This window comes from Apodemus sylvaticus, chromosome 6 (assembly GCF_947179515.1).
Source record: "Apodemus sylvaticus chromosome 6, mApoSyl1.1, whole genome shotgun sequence".
In the NCBI taxonomy this organism is placed as follows: Eukaryota; Metazoa; Chordata; class Mammalia; order Rodentia; family Muridae; genus Apodemus; species Apodemus sylvaticus.
This window is the reverse complement of record NC_067477.1, coordinates 30,166,365-30,187,840: the sequence shown is the minus strand read 5'-3', so window position 1 is coordinate 30,187,840 and position 21,476 is coordinate 30,166,365.

Here is a 21,476-nt window from a genome sequence, read left to right as displayed (position 1 = left end):
TAGAACTTCAGACCAATTTCCCTTATGAACATCGATGCAAAAATACTCAATAAAATTCTTGCCAACCGAATCCAAGAACACATCAAAACGATCATCCACCATGATCAAGTAGGCTTTATCCCGGGAATGCAGGGTTGGTTCAATATACGGAAATCCATCAATACAATCCACTACATAAACAAACTCAAAGAACAAAACCACATGGTCATTTCATTGGATGCTGAAAAAGCATTTGACAAAATTCAGCATCCTTTCATGCTTAAAGTCTTGGAGAGAAGAGGAATTCAAGGCCCATACCTAAACATAGTAAAAGCAATATAGAGCAAACCGGTAGCCAGCATCAAACTAAATGGAGAGAAACTTGAAGCAATCCCACTGAAATCAGGGACCAGACAAGGCTGCCCCCTTTCTCCTTATCTTTTCAATATTGTACTTGAGGTACTAGCTCGGGCAATTCGACAACATAAGGAGGTCAAAGGGATACAAATTGGAAAGGAAGAAGTCAAACTATCATTATTTGCAGACGACATGATAGTCTACCTAAGTGACCCAAAAAACTCCACTAGAGAGCTCCTACAGCTGATAAACAACTTCAGCAAAGTGGCAGGTTATAAAATCAACTCAAGCAAATCAGTAGCCTTCCTATACTCAAAGGATAAGCAGGCTGAGAAAGAAATTAGGGAAACGACCCCCTTCACAATAGCCACAAACAGTATAAAGTATCTTGGGGTGACTCTTACCAAACATGTGAAAGATCTGTATGACAAGAACATCAAGACTCTGAAGAAGGAAATGGAAGAAGACCTCAAAAAATGGGAAAACCTCCCATGCTCATGGATCGGTAGAATCAATATAGTTAAAATGGCCATTTTGCCAAAAGCAATATACAGATTCAATGCAATACCCATCAAAATCCCAACTCAATTCTTCACAGAGTTAGAAAGAGCAATTATCAAATTCATCTGGAACAACAAAAAACCCAGGGTAGCTAAAACTATTCTTAGCAACAAAAGAAAGTCTGGGGGAATCAGTATCCCTGACCTCAAGCAATACTACAGAGCAATAGTGTTAAAAACTGCATGGTATTGGTACAGTGACAGGCAGGAGGATCAATGGAACAGGATTGAAGATCCAGAAATGAACCCACACACCTATGGCCACTTGATCCTCGACAAAGAGGCTAAAAACATCCAATGGAAAAAAGATAGCCTTTTTAACAAATGGTGCTGGTTCAACTGGAGGTCAGCATGCAGAAGAATGCGAATTGATTCATCCTAGTCTCCTTGTACTAAGCTCAAATCCAAATGGATCAAGGACCTCCACATAAAGCCAGACACTCTGAAGCTAATAGAAAAGAAACTGGGGAAGACCCTTGAGGACATCGGTACAGGGAGAAAGTTTCTGAACAGAACACCAATAGCGTATGCTCTAAGAGCAAGAATTGACAAATGGGACCTCATAAGGTTACAGAGTTTCTGTAAGGCAAAGGACACCATCAAGAGGACAGATCGGCAACCAACAAATTAGGAAAAGATCTTCACCAATCCTACATCAGATAGAGGGCTAATATCCAATATATATAAAGAACTCAAGAAGTTAGACTCCAGAAAACCAAACAACCCTATTAAAAAATGGGGTACAGAGTTAAACAAAGAATTCTCACCTGAAGAACTTCGGATGGCAGAGAAGCATCTTAAAAAATGCTCAACTTCATTAGTCATTAGGGAAATTCAAATCAAAACAACCCTAAGATTTCATCTTACACCAGTCAGAATGGCTAATTAAAAATTCAGGAGACAGCAGGTGTTGGAGAGGGTGTAGAGAAAGAGGAACACTCCTCCACTGCTGGTGGGGTTGCAAATTGGTACAACCACTCTGGAAATCAGTCTGGCGGTTCCTCCGAAAACTGGGCACCTCACTTCCAGAAGATCCTGCTATACCACTCCTGGGCATATACCCAGAGGATTCCCCACCATGTAATAAGGATACATGCTCTACTATGTTCATAGCAGCCCTATTTATAATTGCCAGATGCTGGAAAGAACCCAGGTATCCCTCAACAGAAGAGTGGATGCAAAAAATGTGGTATATCTACACAATGGAGTACTATTCAGCCATTAGAAACAATGAATTCATGAAATTCTTAGGCAAATGGATGGAGCTAGAGAACATCATACTAAGTGAGGTAACCCAGACTCAAAAGGTGAATCATGGTATGCACTCACTAATAAGTGGTTATTAACCTAGAAAACTGGAATACCGAAAACATAATCCACACATCAAATGAGATACAAGAAGAAAGGAGGAGTGGTCCCTGCTTCTGGAAAGACTCAGTGAAACAGTATTCGGCAAAACCAGAACGGGGAACTGGGAAGGGGTGGGAGGGAGGACAGGGGAAGAGAAGGGGGCTTACTGGACTTTCGGGGAGTGGGGGGGGGCTAGAAAAGGGGAAATCATTTGAAATGTAAATAAATTATATCGAATAAAATAATTAAAAAAATAATGCTATGAGAGACTATATTGAAGTTCTAGTTAGGGCTGTCATATAAAAGAAAAATACAAAAATTTATACCTTATTTAAGGTTTTGCATTTTGAGAATCTCTGTTACAAAGTTAATCTATACAGAAGACAGTCCAATAGGTTGAGTTGTTTCTGTGAGTAGTTCAGTATGTTTGTGCTTCTATAACAGAATGCCTCACATGTGCTGCATTAGATGCTTCTTCATTGATCTATCTAAATACTTGTCAAAAAGAAATTATTGGAGAAAGATTTATTTTGGCCCACAGATTCAGTCTATCATGGCAGGGAAAACATGAAATCTCTTGGAGGCAGAAGATGTGATGAAGACATCTCTATGGTACCAGGGGAATAAAAGCAGACAATGTGTTTTAAAACAAGGGTGAGTGGGTGTAACCTTCAAAGGCCAAATCCTCATGCCCACTGGCTTTTCTCTACCATCCAGTACCTGCTTTTTTTTATCCTCTTAAAACTGAACTTCAATCTCAACATAAAACAAGATAACCTGAAGCTAATAGAAGAGAAGTTGGGGAAGAACATTCAACTCACTGGAATAAAAAAAAAAAAAAAAAAAAAAAAAAAAAAAAAAAAAAAAAAAACACGCCAAAGGAACAGCAATAAAACAGACCTAAAACCAACAATAAATGTGACCTCATGAAACTGAAAAACTTGTGTACAGTAAAGGGCACCATCATTCATTCAAAGTGGCAGCTTACATAATGGGAAAAATTTTTACCAACTACAAATCTAATGGTGGGCTAATATTCAAAATATTTTAAGAACTCATAAAAGCTAGATTTCAAGAAAAAATTAAAATATTGTATAGAACTTAACAGAATATACATAAAAGAATAGACAAGTAACTGAGAAATACTTTAAGAAATGGTCAACATTTGTTGTCTTCAGGAAAATGAAACTAAAAACTTCTTTTATGTTTTATCTTACACCCATCAGAATGGGTAAGGTTAACCAAAAAAAATGACAGTTCATGCTGGAGAAGATACGGAAAAAGGCAACTCTTCATTTTTTTACTGGTAGGACAGCAAACCTATACATATAGTACAGAAATTAGTGTGACAGTTCCTGAAAAAAATTGGAATGTATCTAGCTCAAGATTGAACTATATATCACTCTTCCACATATATACTCAAAGTGTGCTTCAGAAAAAGGGTACTACAGAGAAAGGGGTCAAACATTGATTGTTCTTCTATTCATAATAATCTAGGTGTCCCTCAACAGGTGAATGTATTAATAAAATGTACTTCATTTTGATAGTAGAATATTGTAACCAATAAAAAAGAAATGATGAAATTCAAAAGTAAATATATAGAACTAAAAAAAAAATCACCCTGGATGAAGTCACACAGACCCAAAGAGAATATTAGATATACTAGTTATTCATCTGCAGATAGTAAACATTTAGTCAATGATGACCAAGCTACAACCCATAGAACCACCAAGGTTTGGTATAGAGTAAGGGAGTAGGGCATAAGAGCATTCCCTCAGATTAGTAATTAGAATATATATTTATGGATGCATTTGGGGAATGGAATGAGCAGATTAACTTGTGAAGGAGAGAAAAGAGGAGCCAAAACAAGAGTGCAGGAAGAAAGAGCCAAAATTAAAAACCATTTGAGGCATGGATACTTAATGATATGGATACTTAATACAGTAAAATTTCTTAAAATATATACATTTATGAAGGTAATCTAAATGATGTCTTCAAATGACAGAAGAGTCAAAACCTCTACATCCCTAGTCACCAAATAAAGATTCCAGTACCTAGATTGGATTCTATATAACTGAATTTTTGGCCAAATGAGTCCTAGGGGAATTTGCAATTAATGCAGGGTGTTAGCCAATTAATAGTTGTTCTTCACACACGGATGCCAAGACCTCTTTGCTGAGAACAGCTCTTGTGCAACTCACTGAACATTGAGAAGTCCGGCTAGTGCCTACAAAGAGCCTTTATGCCTATCTCCTAGAATCTTAGGTACAGAAACATACTCTGCACACCAGCAAAAGAGAAATGCAAACACCATGCCAACAGCAAAACCTTTTTTTTTTTGGTATATGTATCTGATGATAAAATAAGTTATCAAGTCATTAAATGAAAACAGAATTTCATGTAAAGAAGAATCAATGTTTATATATATATATATATATATATATATATATATATATATATATATATATATATAAGAATTAATTATGGAAATTTTAAGCTACCAAATACAAAATATGTAGAACTTTTTAATTTGATTTTTAACTCAATGCAATGTTTTAATATTTAATAGAAAAGTGGTATATTAAAAATTGGAAATTAGCCAAATCTTTACAAAATTTAAATGTATTATTCAATATTAGTTTGAGACCGAATATCATACTCACTTTATCATCTCAAATCTTTACTTAATTGCATCTTAATAGTTGTATCAAAACAGCACATATGGTGGTAACTGCATCATATATTTATGAAGCAGTAATTTTCCACATATGGAATGTGTCAATTTTCCAAGAACACAAAATATTCTTAATTACTGTGCTTGCTCCTCTTGCTACTTTAGAAATCTCGTTCTCCATTCAAAACCCTTGGGATCTAGTTTATCCATGCAAGAGAGCAAAGCTTAGCTTCAACACATATTTGCATATGTAAAGTGGGACTCATGTTTGCAAGCAATGCTATTTACATTCATCCTAGCAGTCTCTTGAAATCCATTCAGAAAACAAGTTTTTAAGTATGTGTACAGTAATTGGAGGTACATGGTAAAAATCAATTTTTCCTTATAGAATCTCTAAATTTCTGATACGATCTCTGCCACGGCTGACTATAAAATATGTCTGTTTACGTGGCACATATGCTGTATATCAACGTTTGCTAATTTGGTCCATTCTGAGCTTATTTTTCTGGTTTTAAGTTTAGCAATGTAGACTCAAGGAAATGGTGATAAATGGGAGTTGGGTGACACTTGAAAGTTGGATGTGGAAAAAGAGGGTAGATACAATGTAAATATAGTGCTTAAATATGACATTCTCAAAAAATTGAAATAAATCCTTAAAATTAAGAAAAATATTGACAGGTAAGACTAATAGAATAGTCAAGAATTAGAGGTCTGAAGAACTCGTCTATCCAACTCTGCAACTTTCCTCAACTTTACATATCTAATGGTTCTGCCTGTTGGAAATGGTATGCCTTGTGTTAAATAGAAAAAGCTGACCCTTTTATCATCATCATCATCATCATCATCATTTAATCTTTTTTTTTAACAGTCCAGTCATTATCTGCCTCCTGGACCACCCTTATCCCATTCCTCCTTCCCTCTCTTCAAAAGGATGTCCCCATCCCCCAAACCCATCCCTGGAGCCTCAATACTCTTGTGGGTTAGATGTATCTATCTTCTTTTACTAAGGTCAGACCAGGTAATCCTCAGCTGTATATGTGTCAGGGACTCATATCAGCTAGTGTTTGCTGCCTGGTTGGTGTCCCACTGTCTGATAAAACTCAGGAGTCCAGGTTAGTGGAGACTGCTGGTCTTCCTATGGGTTTGCCCTCTTCCTTAGCTTCTTCCAGTCTTTCGCTAATTCAACCTCAGGAGTCCCAGGCTTCTGTACACTTATTGGGTGTAAGTATGTGCATCTGGCACAAACTGAACCTATCTAGGCAATGAAATACAATGAAAAAGAAAAATAAAAAACAATTGAAAGCACCTTTGTAAGTTCTAGTCAAGTAAGAACTCCTCCAAGTAAGGATCCATACTAGGTGGACCAGCCTTTCATACAGCACCAAATGAGGTTTCTGATTGCACTTATTAAAGAGCCCAGTATATCTGTGCTGACTGTTTTCACAGGAATTTTATGGCAATAAGCTAAAGATGCAATCGATATCTCCTCAAACCCTGTGCAAAAGTCTCACTCAGAGATTGATGTCTCAGATTGAGCACTTCATGGGGTTTTTGTTTGTTTGTTTGTTTGTTTGTGTGGCTTTGCTGTTGTCATTGCTTGTTCATCTGTATAGTCTTAATCCATGAAGAATTTAACATTGTTTTCAGATGTAATTGTCATATGCCATAGATTCATTGTCATCTAAGCCCTTTGGAACTACTGCCTTTTGAAATATCCAGATTGTGAGACAAATAAAATGAGTGATGGCAGAAAAAAATCCTGTACACTTATCTCTTATAAGTGAAGAATAATTTCTGTTGGAGCAATTCTGCTAATTTTCCCATGTGGTATTTTTACTTTCTGAGTCAGGCATGTCAGAGCACAAGAAAAGAAAGCAATTTACAGCTCTGAAAAGAAATATAGCTTCTTCCACTTCATTTGTGTTTCATCTTGATTATCAACACATTTGTCATTCCCCTGTAATTTATTCATTATTTTTACCAGAGGAATATGAAGGGGGAAAAAGAAGATAAGTGCACTTGTCAAAATGTGAAACAGATGCTAGACCAGCGATTGTAGACAATTAATGTTCTTGAGGAGAAGCAACAGGCTGGGTTTGTGTTTAGCTGCAGAATTTTACAGCAAACAGACTTGAGGAGAATGCTAATTTGAAATCTAGGTTTTATTTTTTTCAAGCAAGGGGCTGAGGCATTCCTTGACTACATTCTTATACATTTCTGCTTGATTCTGACAATTTAGATATTTTCAGATAAATATTTAGCAACAGTGGAGGGCAAATGTAAATGAAGCAATCTTGATGTGACTCAAGTATCTTTTCCTTCTGAATCACTGAACTGAACATCTTCTCCAGCAGAGGTAGCTGTGTTTCCTGAATATATTTAACTAACAAATTGACACAACCTAAAAATGTAGGGGAAGTGGATCTCAGTTAAGAATGACTTCAACTGTCACCTGTCGCTTTGACTTTCTGCCTTGTTTTACTTAAATTATGCACTATGGCCAATCTTCTAGGTATATGCCCAGGAGTGGTATAGCAGGGTCCCCCACAAGTGTTGGGCCCAGTTTTCTGACAGACTGATTTCCAGAGTGGTTGTACCAGCTTGCAATACCACCAGCAGTGTCTCCTGAGTTTTTAATCTTAGCCATTCTGACCTGTGTGAGGTGAAATCTCAGGGTTGCATTTCCCTATTGACAAATGATATTGAACATTTCTTTTTTTTTTTTAATTTTCTGGGGTCTAATTCTGGAGTTCTTTATATATATTGGATATTAGACCTATGTCGGATGTAGGATTTGTGAAGATCTTATCCCAATTTGTTGGTTGCCGTTTTGTCCTTTTGACAGTGTCCTTTGCCTTACAGAAACTTTGTAATTTTATGAGGTCCCATTTGTCAATTCTTGATCTTAGAGCATAAGCTATTGGTGATCTGTTCAGGATTCCCCGGCATGCAATAAGGACACATGCTCCACTATGTTCATAGCAGCCTTATTTATAATAGCCAGAAGCTGGAAAGAACCCAGATGTTCGTCAGTGGAGGAATGGATACAGAGAATGTGGTATATTTACACAATGGAATACTACTCAGCAATTAAAAACAATGGATTCATGAAATTCATAGGCAAATGATTGGAACTGGAAAATATAATCCTAAGTGAGGTAACTCATTCACAAAAGAACACACATGGAATGCAGTCACTGATAAGAGGATATTAGCCCAGAAGCTCAGAATACCCAAAACACAACCCACGTATCAAATCATTCCCAAGAAGAAGGAAGGAGAGGGCCCGGGTCCTGGAAAGGCTTGATGTGGCATTGTAGGGGATTGCCAAGACAGAGGAGTGGGAGGGGTTTGACTGGGGAACTGGCAGAAGGAAGAAGACTTATGGGAGTTAGGAATAGGGGGGGAATCAGGAAAGGGGAAATCATCTGGAATGTAAACAAAGAATATAGAAAAAACTGAACTATGGCCAAGAATTACTAAGCAGGTAAAGACTTTCTGACACAGAAATGCTTTTGTTTAGGGTATTTGTCATAGGCCCAGGAATGAAAGTGGCAACAAGGGATGGAGGACTACTAGGCAGATAAAGATACATGCTTATGTTTGAATTATAATTCATTTGAGCACACTGAAGCAAATAGCTCCTCTCATCTTTTCAATCATTGTGTGTATAGCAACAATACATTAATTAATTATAGATAGACATATAGATATCTATATTTATAGATAAACAGACAGATAGACAGATAGATAGATAGATAGATTGATAGATAGAGATAGGAAAACATGTGAAAGGAAGAAAGAAGAAGGAAAGAAAGAAGAAAGAAATGTAGACAGATTATCGATAGATAGATAGATAAATAGATAGATAGATAGATAGATAGATAGATAGATAGATAGATAGAATTAGGTAAGTAGGTAGGTAGTGTCACAGATGACAGACAGATAGATGATACTGATATATAGATATAGATATATAGAGAGAAGAGAGAGAGTGAGTGAAAGAGAGAGAGCAAGAAAGAGAGAGCTAGAGACAGAGAGATAGAGAGACAGAGAATGACAGGGTTCAATGTACCATGTGGAAGCGGAGAAGAAGAAAACTTGATAGTGTTTTAATTCCTACCATGTGGGTTGCTGGGATTGAACTCAGGTTTTCCATGCTTGGCAACAGGATTGTTTAGTGACTAAGCAATCTTACCAGGTCTCATATTGGTTTATTTTAATGGAGTGGAGCATGTTACCTACTAGATTCCAATATTTACCCACCTTCCACGTACTCTTCTCATTGAGACCTTGACATCACTAAAATCTATCATTTTCTGGTCATCACCTCTCCTCCTTTATAGCTCAGGAAGTAATTGTGTTCTCTCACTCCAGGATTTCCCATTAAGTTATTCTCTAACCACACTAAATTCACTAATTCTGAAACAAAGATCCAGTGACTTATTTATTTAAGACTCTGGTGAGGTTCATACCATCTCATACCAGCGTTAAATTCATTTTTAAGGTAGAATTTCAAATATCAATCAGAGGCTGCCCCGTGCCAGGGAGAGTATGGAATAACAGAAAGCCCTATCACACAATGTTTTGGTAGAGTTTGCTGTTATTGACACAACAATACAGAATGTGCTTCTGGCCAGTTACATGATTCTCCTCCCTTTGTGATCCCAGAGAGACTCTGACCTTTGTCGACTTTTGCCATTAGCAAGGACCCATCACTATTGGCAAATGGCCATGAAGATAAATGGTACACAGACTGGGAGTCTCAGTTTCTTATGTTTCTATAGGAAAGTGACACATATTCCTCTGTTTTGAGGTCACCAGATAGAGCTAAGAAGGGGTAGAAGCATCAGTGTGTGTGTGTGTGTGTGTGTGTGTGTGTGTGTGTGTGTGTTTGTATGTGTGTGTTTGTGTGTATGTATCTGTAGTGTTTGCATCTGTGTGTATCTCTCTTTGTCTCTCTATCTCTGTCTGTGTGTTTGTGTTTGTGTATGTATGTATCTGCAGTGTGTGCATCTGTGTGTATATTTCTCTGTGTGTATCTCTCTCTCTCATTCTCTGTATCTGTCTCTGTGTGTGTCTGTGTGTCTGTGTGCATGTATCTGTAGTTTGTGTATCTATGTGTATATCTCTCTGTCTCTCTCTGTCTCTGTCTCTGTCTCTCTGTCTCTGTCTCTGTTTCTCTCTCTCTCTCTCTCTCTCTCTCTCTCTCTCTCTCTCTCTCTCCCTCTCTCTCTCTCTGTGTGTGTGTATGCAGTTTGTTCATGCGACAACATGTCTGTGGAGGTAAGAGAGAAGCTTAAGGTAGATTATTCTCTCCGTCTAGCGTGTCATATGAGTTCCTGGGATGAAACACGGCAGGTGATTTTATTTTAAGAGACATCCTGCTGACCCCATACCTGGATTTTCAAGATGGTTTCTGGACATGGAACACTGTTCTACATGCTTGTGAATTATGCTGCTTAGATTTTTATCAATGTGATATAAGGTAGAGTAATCTGGGAATTAGGAACATTAGCAGGGAAAATTCCACCATAAGATTGGCCTGAATGTTAGTCTGTTGGGAGATTATTTTTTTCCATTAATGATTGATGTGGTAGGGTCCAGGCCTCGAAAGATGTTGTCATACCTGGGCAGATGATCTTGATTTTATAAAAGGTAAGCAGAGGAATATACAAAAAAATATTCTCTTATGTCCATTTCTTCAGTTCCTGCCTCCAAGTACCTGCTTTGAGTTCCTCTCCTAAATTATTTTCATTACTGCCTGTTATAAGCTAAAATGAACCTTTTCATAGCTAAGTTGCTTTTTGTTTAGCAATATAAAGTAAATCAAAATATGGAACAAGCTTTCAAAAGATCTCAAATATCTTCCCAGCTTTCCAACTTTGTTTGAAAGACAAATTAAAAGAAATAATTGAGTTTATTGGCTAGGAAGAAGAATGCAAAGTAATTTATATTTTATGCAATTTCATCAGCAATGAGAGAAAATAAAATCAGTTACCTTGGAAATAAAATTGCAGTCCAGAACATTAATTGTAAAGGGATATCTTATTACAAGGATCTTAAGTTTCAAATATCATTTATTGAAGACGTTATCTATTTATTTAATCCTTAGTAAATCAGTGTTAAGAACATAGCATATCTTTATTTGATTTGAAGAATGAGTTTTTAGAGGCCTGGAAAATTGTCCAGTTATAACTTTTCAAAATTGCATATTTAAATGCATATATATGCATAAGATTGCATATAAATGGTGCAAAAACCACCTTTAGTAAATCTATACTAGCTCTAGGCCACATCTTGAGTGTAATTTTAGAAATGTTTATTTAAAGAAGTTCATCACAAATCTTCCTTTTCTTTTTCTCTGTCCTTAATTCAGGAGTTTAATTTTATAGTACTATATTTGCATTTTGTTTTGTAACAAAATGCACATTTGCTTCAGCAATGATTATGAAAGAAGGCATTCCTACCTTGAAAACACAGAAAACAAAGAACAACATTAAATTGTACTCACATTTAAATTTTCTACCTGGACATGAGAGTTCCAGTTTTGCTCATATAACTACTGTTATCCGAAATGCAGTGTTTTGTGTGTGCTCACCTTTTCATTAACATAGTGCTGGCCATGTACCAGGAACTCAAAATTATAGTGTGAATAAAAAAAAAATGAAGTCGATTTCCATGCCATTGTCTAGATATCTTCTATACCACTGACACTGTTTTGTATCAGTAGCAGGATAGATATCTAACATATTTTTCTCTCTTGCTATTATTTCTTATAACTAATATGCTCAGTTCAATTTTCTCATATGAGTATAATGGATGGTATTTATTTTGAACCATTTAGATGACTTAAAATTACTCATTTATACTATAAGATTTTCAGATAGTTTAGATGGAAATTGCTGCTTATCTTCTTAAATCTCTACTCACATTGTCCCAGTGTAGTACATGGTAACCAGTAGTCATGGTCCAAGACTCCCATACTCTCCCCTAGATTTGGCTCACTAAGCTGACTAGGTTTTTTGGCAATTAAGTATGAATGATGTCATGCTCTTTTTTCAGTAAAAACTCATCCATTCTCAAGATATAAATAACCTGGGTTCCTAACCCTACACATGAAGTAGCCATCACTGATTTATTGGATTTCTTGTAAAATTCCAGAGCCTTTTGTAGGAAGTGATACAATCTTATATTCTATCATTGAATCTTTCAGCTAGCATAAATCAATCTTGTATCATCTCTTTTGATCATGAGCAATAAGGGTACTTGTCAAAAGCAGAAAAGTGAATTTCTATGAGTCTTTCCACTTTCCTAGTTAACATCACAATGAAGTAAATAACTTACTAGCAATTTTTTTCCTTTAGGGAGTTCATAGGTTGAAAGTGGACTTACTGTTTGCTTCAGGCATGCTAATGACCAGTGATTCCTGAACTGTGATCTGTCTCAGAGTACTTTAATTATTATGTTAAAACATAGTATGCAGATACAAGCCTCAAATTTTCTGATTCAACAGATGTGAGGTCGATTATGAAAATATGCATTAAACAAGTGCTGGTTTTATTATAGTTTTAAGTCAAGGCAAAGTTAAGACTATAAACTTCCTTTGTACTACTTGACCCCTAGATACAAACATTTTCAATATGTCCCTATATGAATCTGGTGCTGCTACTCTTGAGATGCACCCTTTTCTCAATATTTCTATACTTATAATATATTTCTCTTCCTTTCTAAGATTATAATATAATTTTATCATTTCCCCTTCCCTTTCCTCCCTCTAAATCTTCCCCCAAACTCTTTATAGATCATAAATATAATCTGCTTGTTCCATATAATGTTAGTAGTAGGTATGTTTTCAGGGCTTACTGTTTAGTTATTGGTTATTCATTTGATGTGTTCTTCTCTGGAGAAAAGACTATTTCTCTCACTTCCATCTTTCTTTAGTTGCCTGCTGTTCTTTGTAGGGTAGAGATGTACTTTAAGAAGGACTGTGCTAAGGTTTCCACTTGTCCAACAGTGAGGATAAGGAACCTGAAGAAACAGCCACCAGTAGTCAGACAGGACGCCCCCCTCCCCCAGTGGAGAGAGGGAGACATCAACACACCAAAAAGCCTCCTGACCCCAAATTGCTCCTATATAAAAGAAGTGCAGGGACTAAAATGGAGGCCAGCCCCCTTTGAATCTATCCCACGGGTGGGCACCAATCCCTGACTCTATGTCATGTGCTTGCAGGTAGGAGCCTGGCAGCTGTCCTCTCAGAGGCTCTAATAGCAGCCGACTGAGGCAGATGCAGATATTCTCCCCCAAGCATTGGACTGAGGTCAGGGAACTCTATTGAAGAGTTAGGGGAAGAATTGAAGGAATTGAAGTGGATGCCAACCCCACAGGAAGATCAACTAACAATGTCAACTAACCTAGACCCCTGGGAATTCACAGAGCCTAAGCCACCAACCAAATAGCATACACAGCCTGGTCCAAGGTCCAGGCATATAAGTAGCAGAGGGCTGCTTTGTTTGGCAATAGTGGGAAAAAATGTGCCTAATCCTATAAAGACTTGATGGGAATGGGGGAGGGCAATACCTGGAGGGTCCCTTGCAGAGGTGAAGGAGAAAGGGGATGGGTGAAGAACTCTAAAAGGGGGAACCAGAAAGGGCAGTAATATTTGGGATATATAAATAAAATAATTAATTAATAACAAAAAGGACTGTGCTTAAGGAGCCACATCTTGATTAATACACAGTGACAAAATTACAGGGTTAAAGATAGAGCAATACCTTCCTGCGTAAATCACTGTGGGTAGGTTTTAAAAAGGGCTTCACAAAAGTCATATTTTCTCTATGCAACAATAATCATACACTGTCCTTCACTGTCTTCATATCTCTAAATAGGTGATAAATGCTTTGGACACAGAGTTCACTCCCTGTCTGTTGCTTTCTCTTCCCCGAGGCAACTCCAGTGAACATGTGTAGGAATTGAGCAGTTGAAACCAAATGATCTGCATATCTTCTGCATCATTGGTTTGTGTCAGAGAATGCTTTCTCCCTACTAGCTTGTTCCAGTTGTCAGATGGTTAGCTTATCAGTGATGCTTAACATTTTAAATGATCACTTGTCATACACGGCTATTAATCTTCACTGTGTAACAGACGATTCTAGGCATTAAAAAAAGAAAGAAAAGTACATAAAAAGAAAGAAAAAATTAACTGTTGAAAACTCATAACATAGCGCTTCTCAGGGCTATGAGCACCATATCACTTCAGTGGCTTATTGAACGTAATAAACTTAGCATGTAAGAAGGTATATGTAAAGACTTTTGGAGAGCATATGACTAATTGGTAAGAAGTACTGGGTCTCTGGTGGGTTTATGAGACTTTCTTTTATTGTGATACTTTCCAACTAAGCTGTCTACAATATTACTTATATTTTTTCTATATTGAATAAAATGCTTCTGCCTTATTAGAATAAAGTAACTAAATATGTACATAAACACGATTTGGCAAAGGAGATGGTATCTTAATTGTCAATACCTTTACAATGCCTTCCAGCATTTTTTACCTTGATTGCAATGAAACTATTGTACAGTATACATGAAGTGATAACATTATGTAATATTGTATAGTATATATAATGATAATATTGTATGTTAGCCATATTTTAGTTTATTTTTTTACCTCTGCAGAGTATTTGTAATAAACAAAACTGATAGTCATCTGTATATAGCATGAGATCCAAAAGGGAGAAATACTTGTAATATCAGCTAAAAATCTTCACACTTTATGAACAAAGTTTACATATATTAGGTTGTAACATCACAAAGAAAAGGATCACCCCATACAGTATAAAGGATAGATGCATGCTTGTGTCCATGGACATCTGGTGTATGACAAACAACACAATGCCAGAAATGTAAAAAAAAAAATTGCTCGCATGTCCTAGACTCTTTGAGTATATAAAATTTCCATCAGAAATTTTAAGTCACTAATTTTAATACAAAACCACTTCAGACACCTGCCTTAGAAGTGAAAGAAAGTTAAACTGATCTTGTATTTTTACGTTTTCAGAGAACTGCCAGAGGTCATTATTCTGACCAATTGTATGGATCTCCATTGCTTAACTCAAAATATTTAAATAAGTTGCCATATCAGTGACAGCTGTTGACATTCAACATCTTCCTTGGAGACATCAAAAGACTGTCTCAATATAATGGCCCAAGACAAAGAGTTGACCCATTTAGCCATGAAAACAGCTTCCATAGTCCAGTAAACTTAAGTGTACATTTCTATTTAATGGAAAACCACACAGAGAATGGTGCCTTAATGTACAGAGCCATATTGGGGCAGTCTTGCACTTGGTCAGAGTTTGACTTTGGTCAAGGTTAACTTCTCCCAGTTAGCCAGGATCCTGCTCCACCTAGGGTGGAGCGCACGTAGTAAAGGTTAAGTTCATTGTTCCTCCAGGTATAGGGATTCCTGAATTAAACAGGTGACCCACCCAGCTGCCGGAGCAGTCAAGACGAAGACCTCCAAGAGAAGCTAGACAACTTCCACCGGAACTCAGCCTGGAGTCTGGGGGGAGGGTTTGCCCAAAATGTTAAAAGGTCCGGCGCCATTAAAGTTTACGGCTTTGATCAGTGAACATTGACTTGGCCGCACGTTCTTTTCGCTTCTCTTCCCTATGACCCCAAAATTCTCTCAACAGGTAACCCGGTTTACATGTGGCTGCGGGCAGCTACATATTGGCGCCTGAACGTGGGAAGACCTGGCACGAGAGAATTTCTTGAGGTAGCCCTATCCAGCGAAGCTTCGCGGAAAAGGTGAAAATTAATGGTATCTGCACGGTAAGCAACATAGAGGTTAAAACTAGCGCTAGTGAATTCGTGTCTATTGTTGTGAGTGCAAGGAATGGATACAGTTTTTCAAGCATACTGTGTGGATCCAGCGCAGGACTGCTTGGGTTGATAAGATAGGGAAATATGGGGAAGGAATTTGGTAGGCATTTGCCCAAAGCTCGTAAGAGCTGATTTCGGCGAAAATAAAGGGGTTTTTAAAAATAGGCATATGTCCACAGCTTCTAAGAGCTGTTTAAAGAGGAAAATGGATGCAATTGCTTAACAAGCACGCTTAACTTTCTGTGTATCTTTCCGTGTTTGTCCCGGTGCACCGACTGTCTATGTGTATGTTTATGTCCTCTCTGTGTCTTTGTGTGAATGACTGTTTCATGTTAAAAAGAAAAAATTGGTAAAGATTACATCTGCTGGTAACCTCTTGAGCTAGCCACAGTTTGTGTGGGGATTGATTCAAAGCCACGCCGCGACAGCGCAGCTCACTCAAGAGGCAAGCGTGGCTGGGGAAAAAGCCGCTCTTAAAGCCCAGAAACCTCAAGATTTGGGAAGACCTTGGTTTGGCTTGTGAAATTCATGTAGTCGCTTTATACTTGTTTCTAATTGGTTTTAATGATATAAGGCTTTACATTTCTTGACTAAAGAGTTATAAATTAATTGGTTATTATGTAAAAGGTATAGTGTTATTAAGAAAAGGTTAGTTTAAAACTGGTGATTCAGTGTTAGAGCTATCTTAACTAACTACACGTGGCCTAACGCCACTCATTCTTTGTTCTTGTTTATAATTGGATTTAAAGGTATATTTTGCATGTCTTGACTATAGAGTATTGGCTTAAGTCACTGCACATGATTTAAAAGGTATAATGTTATTAACAAAAGTTAGGTTAAGGCTGGTAGTTTAGGGTAGTCGCCATTTTGAACACGTGGCATGACAATTAAGGCTGGTAGTTTAGGGTAGTCGCCATTTTGAACACCACGTGGCATGACGCAATCCAGGAAATACAGGCCTTTGGGACGCTCCTAAATTGGCATGGTGTTTCATGTGAATCTTGGCCTGGAGATTAGACTTAATGAAGATTAAGATTTAAAATATTGTCTCTTTAATAAGTTACACTGTTATACACTTGAACATAAGAACTGGCATACAAACCTTGTGCTGTAAATATGTGTTTGCCATTAATTTTAAAGAAAATAGATTGTTTAAAATTGAGATTTGCTTCCAAAATTACAATTGTGCTCTAATATTGCAAGAAAACATTGAGTTACAATAAAAATCAGTGTGTCATTGGCTACAGTTTTCAGTTTGCAGGCTCGTAATTGTTAACATTTTGTAATTAAGATAATTTTGAGAGTGATACAGCTATGGGTTTTAGAGGCCCATTGCCACTTTTCCACAAGTTTATAGGCTACAATGGTAGGAGCAAAATTTAACCCTCCAAGATTAAAAAGGAGATCTCAGTGAAAATGTATTTGATATCAAGTAGGTTCCTTTGACCATAGAATTACCGGTTTCTTTTGTTTAATCCTCAAAATGTCCTTGCAGGACAGATAGTTTGGGTCTGGTCTTAGATAAAAGGCTCAGATTAGAAGATATTTACTTTCCAGTAATCTCATACAATGTTCTTGCCAAGGACTCAGGGTGGATCCTAGGGCAGAATTTTTACATTTGAGTTAATGCAAAGCTTAGAGCTGCCTCAGGGGAAGCTAGTGAGGAAGCTTGAGAAATTGTTTCTGCCTTACAGGCCCCACCTAGGGAGTGTTTGGCTTAAAAAAAAAAAAAGTTTTTGACTTATCCAGGTGTGGGTTAAAATGCTGTTCAAATCTATGAAAGGTCAAGGAGGCTATAAAGGCATTAACATTTGGCCTGTCTACTCCCTACAAAATTATTGTAAATTTAAAGGGTTGGTTTTTTACTTTACATTCTGATAATTATAAAAGCATTTGCTTCTAATTTTAAAGAAACAACAAAGCAATTTCATTAGAAAGTTTTTGCCTCAAGGAATGGCTAACAGCCTTATGTCCTGTGAGAAAAAAAATGTTTGTCTCTCTTTCAATACAAGAGTTAGGATCTTACATTTTTCAGTCTATAATCATAGAATGTTACAGGCCTTTGCTCTAACTATAGACTTTTAGAATTTTTAGGTAAATGGCTTTCAAAAGTTGTTAGGATATATTAATTGGCTTTATCTTATTTACCTCATTTTAAGCTTGCCACAGAAGGTCTTAAACCTCTGTTTTCAAGGTAGGAAACGTTTGTTCCTTGCTTCAAGCAACAATCAAATTTATTATTAATGGTTGATCTATTACATGGCAAGCATTTTTAGGCAAAATTAATAATTGTTATCCAAAAGATAATTTATACTCTCAGAGCACATGTTTATTCCTTTAAGTTTCTCCCTGCTTCAACACAGATACCTGAATTGGGTGCTATAGCAGCTATTTTTAAGATGTTAAAGGTCAAGCTTTTAATAATAGTAGATATACATAGCTCATGGTTTATAATTGCTTAAAATTGGTCCATTTTTAATACTGCTAATTCTTAATTTCTACAGTTTATACAAATGTGATTCAAATTTCTAAGAACAAAGGATATGTTCTCTAAATGACTGTCCTTTAGGTATTTGAAATAATTTTATATTTTGTGCACATCAAATTATAAAGATTTGTTCTTGATGTCCTCAATTTCTACCTCTACCACGTAATGGTGTTAATCCTAGAGGACTTAGTTATTACAGATAAATGATATTCATATTTCTAATTTAAAAGATTAAAAAAATATGTACATGTGACTAATGATTCATTTTTAGGCTGTCTAGTTGCAACTGCTCTAACAGAAAAAGCAACTATATTTTATATAATTACATAGTTATTGCCTATGTTATGGTTTATACTTTGTGTTCCAACTTAAATTAATAAAACAATATCTTCTTGGAAGAAAGAAGAGAGGGGAAATTGTGTCCCTGTGCATATAATTTAAATTATGCTTGCATGTTTTTAAGAAAATTTTAAAATTTAGATGCCAAGAAACTACTTGCTAAATGTATATGACATCTTATAATTAGACATATTGATGTCTAGGTGAAATGAAGGAATTCACTTACTAACATATGCCATGATCCTGATTTAATATTGGGGGAGAAGGCATGTCCTCTGTTTTTTCCACAGAATGCTGCAGAAGATATGCTGACTGTGTGCTTGCTGAATGCCCAGACCATGGTAACATAAGAGCTATATTGGGTATATGTTCTTGACTTACCTCAATTGTTAAATGTCCCAGGTTAGATAAATTGCCTAGCTTCAAGCTTTTAGACTTTGTGGGACAGAAAATAGAGACTGTTAAGCTAGCTTAGGAAAAATTAATCTAAAGAAGAGTTAAAATGACTCTTCTCCTTATTGTGCTCAGCTGACTCAACCATAGACTGGTCTAGAAATAATTCCAATATTGAAGATTCCAATTTTGAAGATGGCTAACAATCTTCAGCCAGCTGTGTTAATTTAACATATAGTCTCCACTTTTCCTGAGAAGTAACAGCTTATTTCTTGATTCACAAGGCTACCTCTCCCACCTCAGAGGCCAAGCTTTGGGTCCTTAAAGTTGTTAATTTACAACTGAATTGGATACTTCTGGGACAAGTTAATCCTATTCCACCTTTAACTCTTGACCTTGTCTGTTAAGCAGACTGGCTGTCTCCACCCAGGCTCACCTGGATGGAGGGATTGCATGTCTGTTAAAGACACTTGCAGACCCCCCTGGCTTCAAAACTTACACAAGTGGATCTCCAAAGAGGGAGCCACATAGAACTCAGATCTATGTGTGTTTGTTTATGAACAAACATGTGTACCAGCGAGACGTGCGAGGCAAAGCACTGCATGGGGAGGTGAATTTCTGCTTCTGAGTCCCCAGGAAGTACACCTAATTGCATAGGGGTTAACGTCGAGAGGCTGTCCTTAAAATAATAAGGGAGCCTATTACCCCTCCTCTGAAAAAGACGTTATACAATATTTAAGAGGAATTACGGTCAATGCTTCCCCTCCTGGTTAAGGCCCGCCTTCTTATGAAGGATATTTATCCACTTGTTTTCTACCTCCTCGTGTTCAAATTAATAAAAAAAGGGAGGACATGTACAGAGCCATATTGGGGCAGTCTTGCACTTGGTCAGAGTTTGACTTTGGTCAAGGTTAACTTCTCCCAGTTAGCCAGGATCCTGCTCCACCTAGGGTGGAGCGCACGTAGTAAAGGTTAAGTTCATTGTTCCTCCAGGTATAGGGATTCCTGAATTAAACAGGTGACCCACCCAGCTGCCGGAGCAGTCAAGACGAAGACCTCCAAGAGAAGCTAGACAACTTCCACCGGAACTCAGCCTGGAGTCTGGGGGGAGGGTTTGCCCAAACTGCTAAAAGGTCCGGCGCCATTAAAGTTTACGGCTTTGATCAGTGAACATTGACTTGGCCGCACGTTCTTTTCGCTTCTCTTCCCTATGACCCCAAAATTCTCTCAACAGGTAACCCGGTTTACATGTGGCTGCGGGCAGCTACACCTTAATATGGTAACACACTTACTGTGATCTTTTTAAACTGCCATGCTAACCATCATTAAAAATACTTATTTTAAAAGAAATACATGATGGTTATATAAAAACATTTCTGGCTAGTTATTTGAGTATTTCAGGAGTTTTTATGTTCTGCTGAAATGTATATCATAGCATTAAATTGACATTGATTCATCATTGGAAGATTTCTAAACTCCATCTTTATGGGGAGGTGAAAAATGCCTCTTGATATTACTTTTACTTTGTTAAGCATGTGATACTGTTCTATCGTAAGTCACCAGCCATTCACTGACATGTGTATTGACTCTGCAATCTCTGTTGGTTCAGTAATCTCTGATCTTGGACAAATGACTTGCATCCCTTTAGTTAATAGAATGTTATCAATAATAATTTAAACAAGTTGCCATCCAAGCCATAAAATGAGTATAATTAATTGCTATATGAATTGAGTCACAGTTATAACATGCTGGTCATTTTGCACGATGTGGGTTATATGGGAAAGAATGAGAAAATCTCAATGCTGAACTTTTGGTCTCATTGTGATTGTCTATGTGCTTCAATTTTAGAGAGAATATCTTGGAATTACATGTAGATCTAACTGTGGAAATGATTCCACAGTTGAAAGCAATCATGTCCTTAAGGCAGATTCTTTAATTGTATGCTTCCTAAAAGATAAGTGTACTCACAATATTTTTCAGTAAAAATAAAAGAGAACTTTACATCTTGAAGAGTAGATGCTTATAATTGAGTATATAATTAAACAAATATCATTTGCTCTTGTAATTTACACAAGTCATATTTATTGGGTAATTATTATGAGTTACCTCAGCAAACAACAGAGCCAGGATGGTCCACACATATTACTCTGTTAATCCTATCCTATGGAGATTATACTATGAATAAAAAATTTTCAAAAATGTCTCTACAATTAAGTATGTTGTGTTAAACTCCAAAAAGCAGTGAAATTGTCCTTTGTGTTGGAACTGTGAGACACTTTTCAATAAAAAAACCAAATTAATGTTCTTATTTATTTTTAGCTTTAATTATATAAATGTTAAAATAATTGTTTGCTCTTACTCCATGGTATAAAGTAGAGGTTATAATTTTCACTTTATGGATCTAAATGTATTATATTTTCATTACAAAGATAATACAAATCAAAACAAG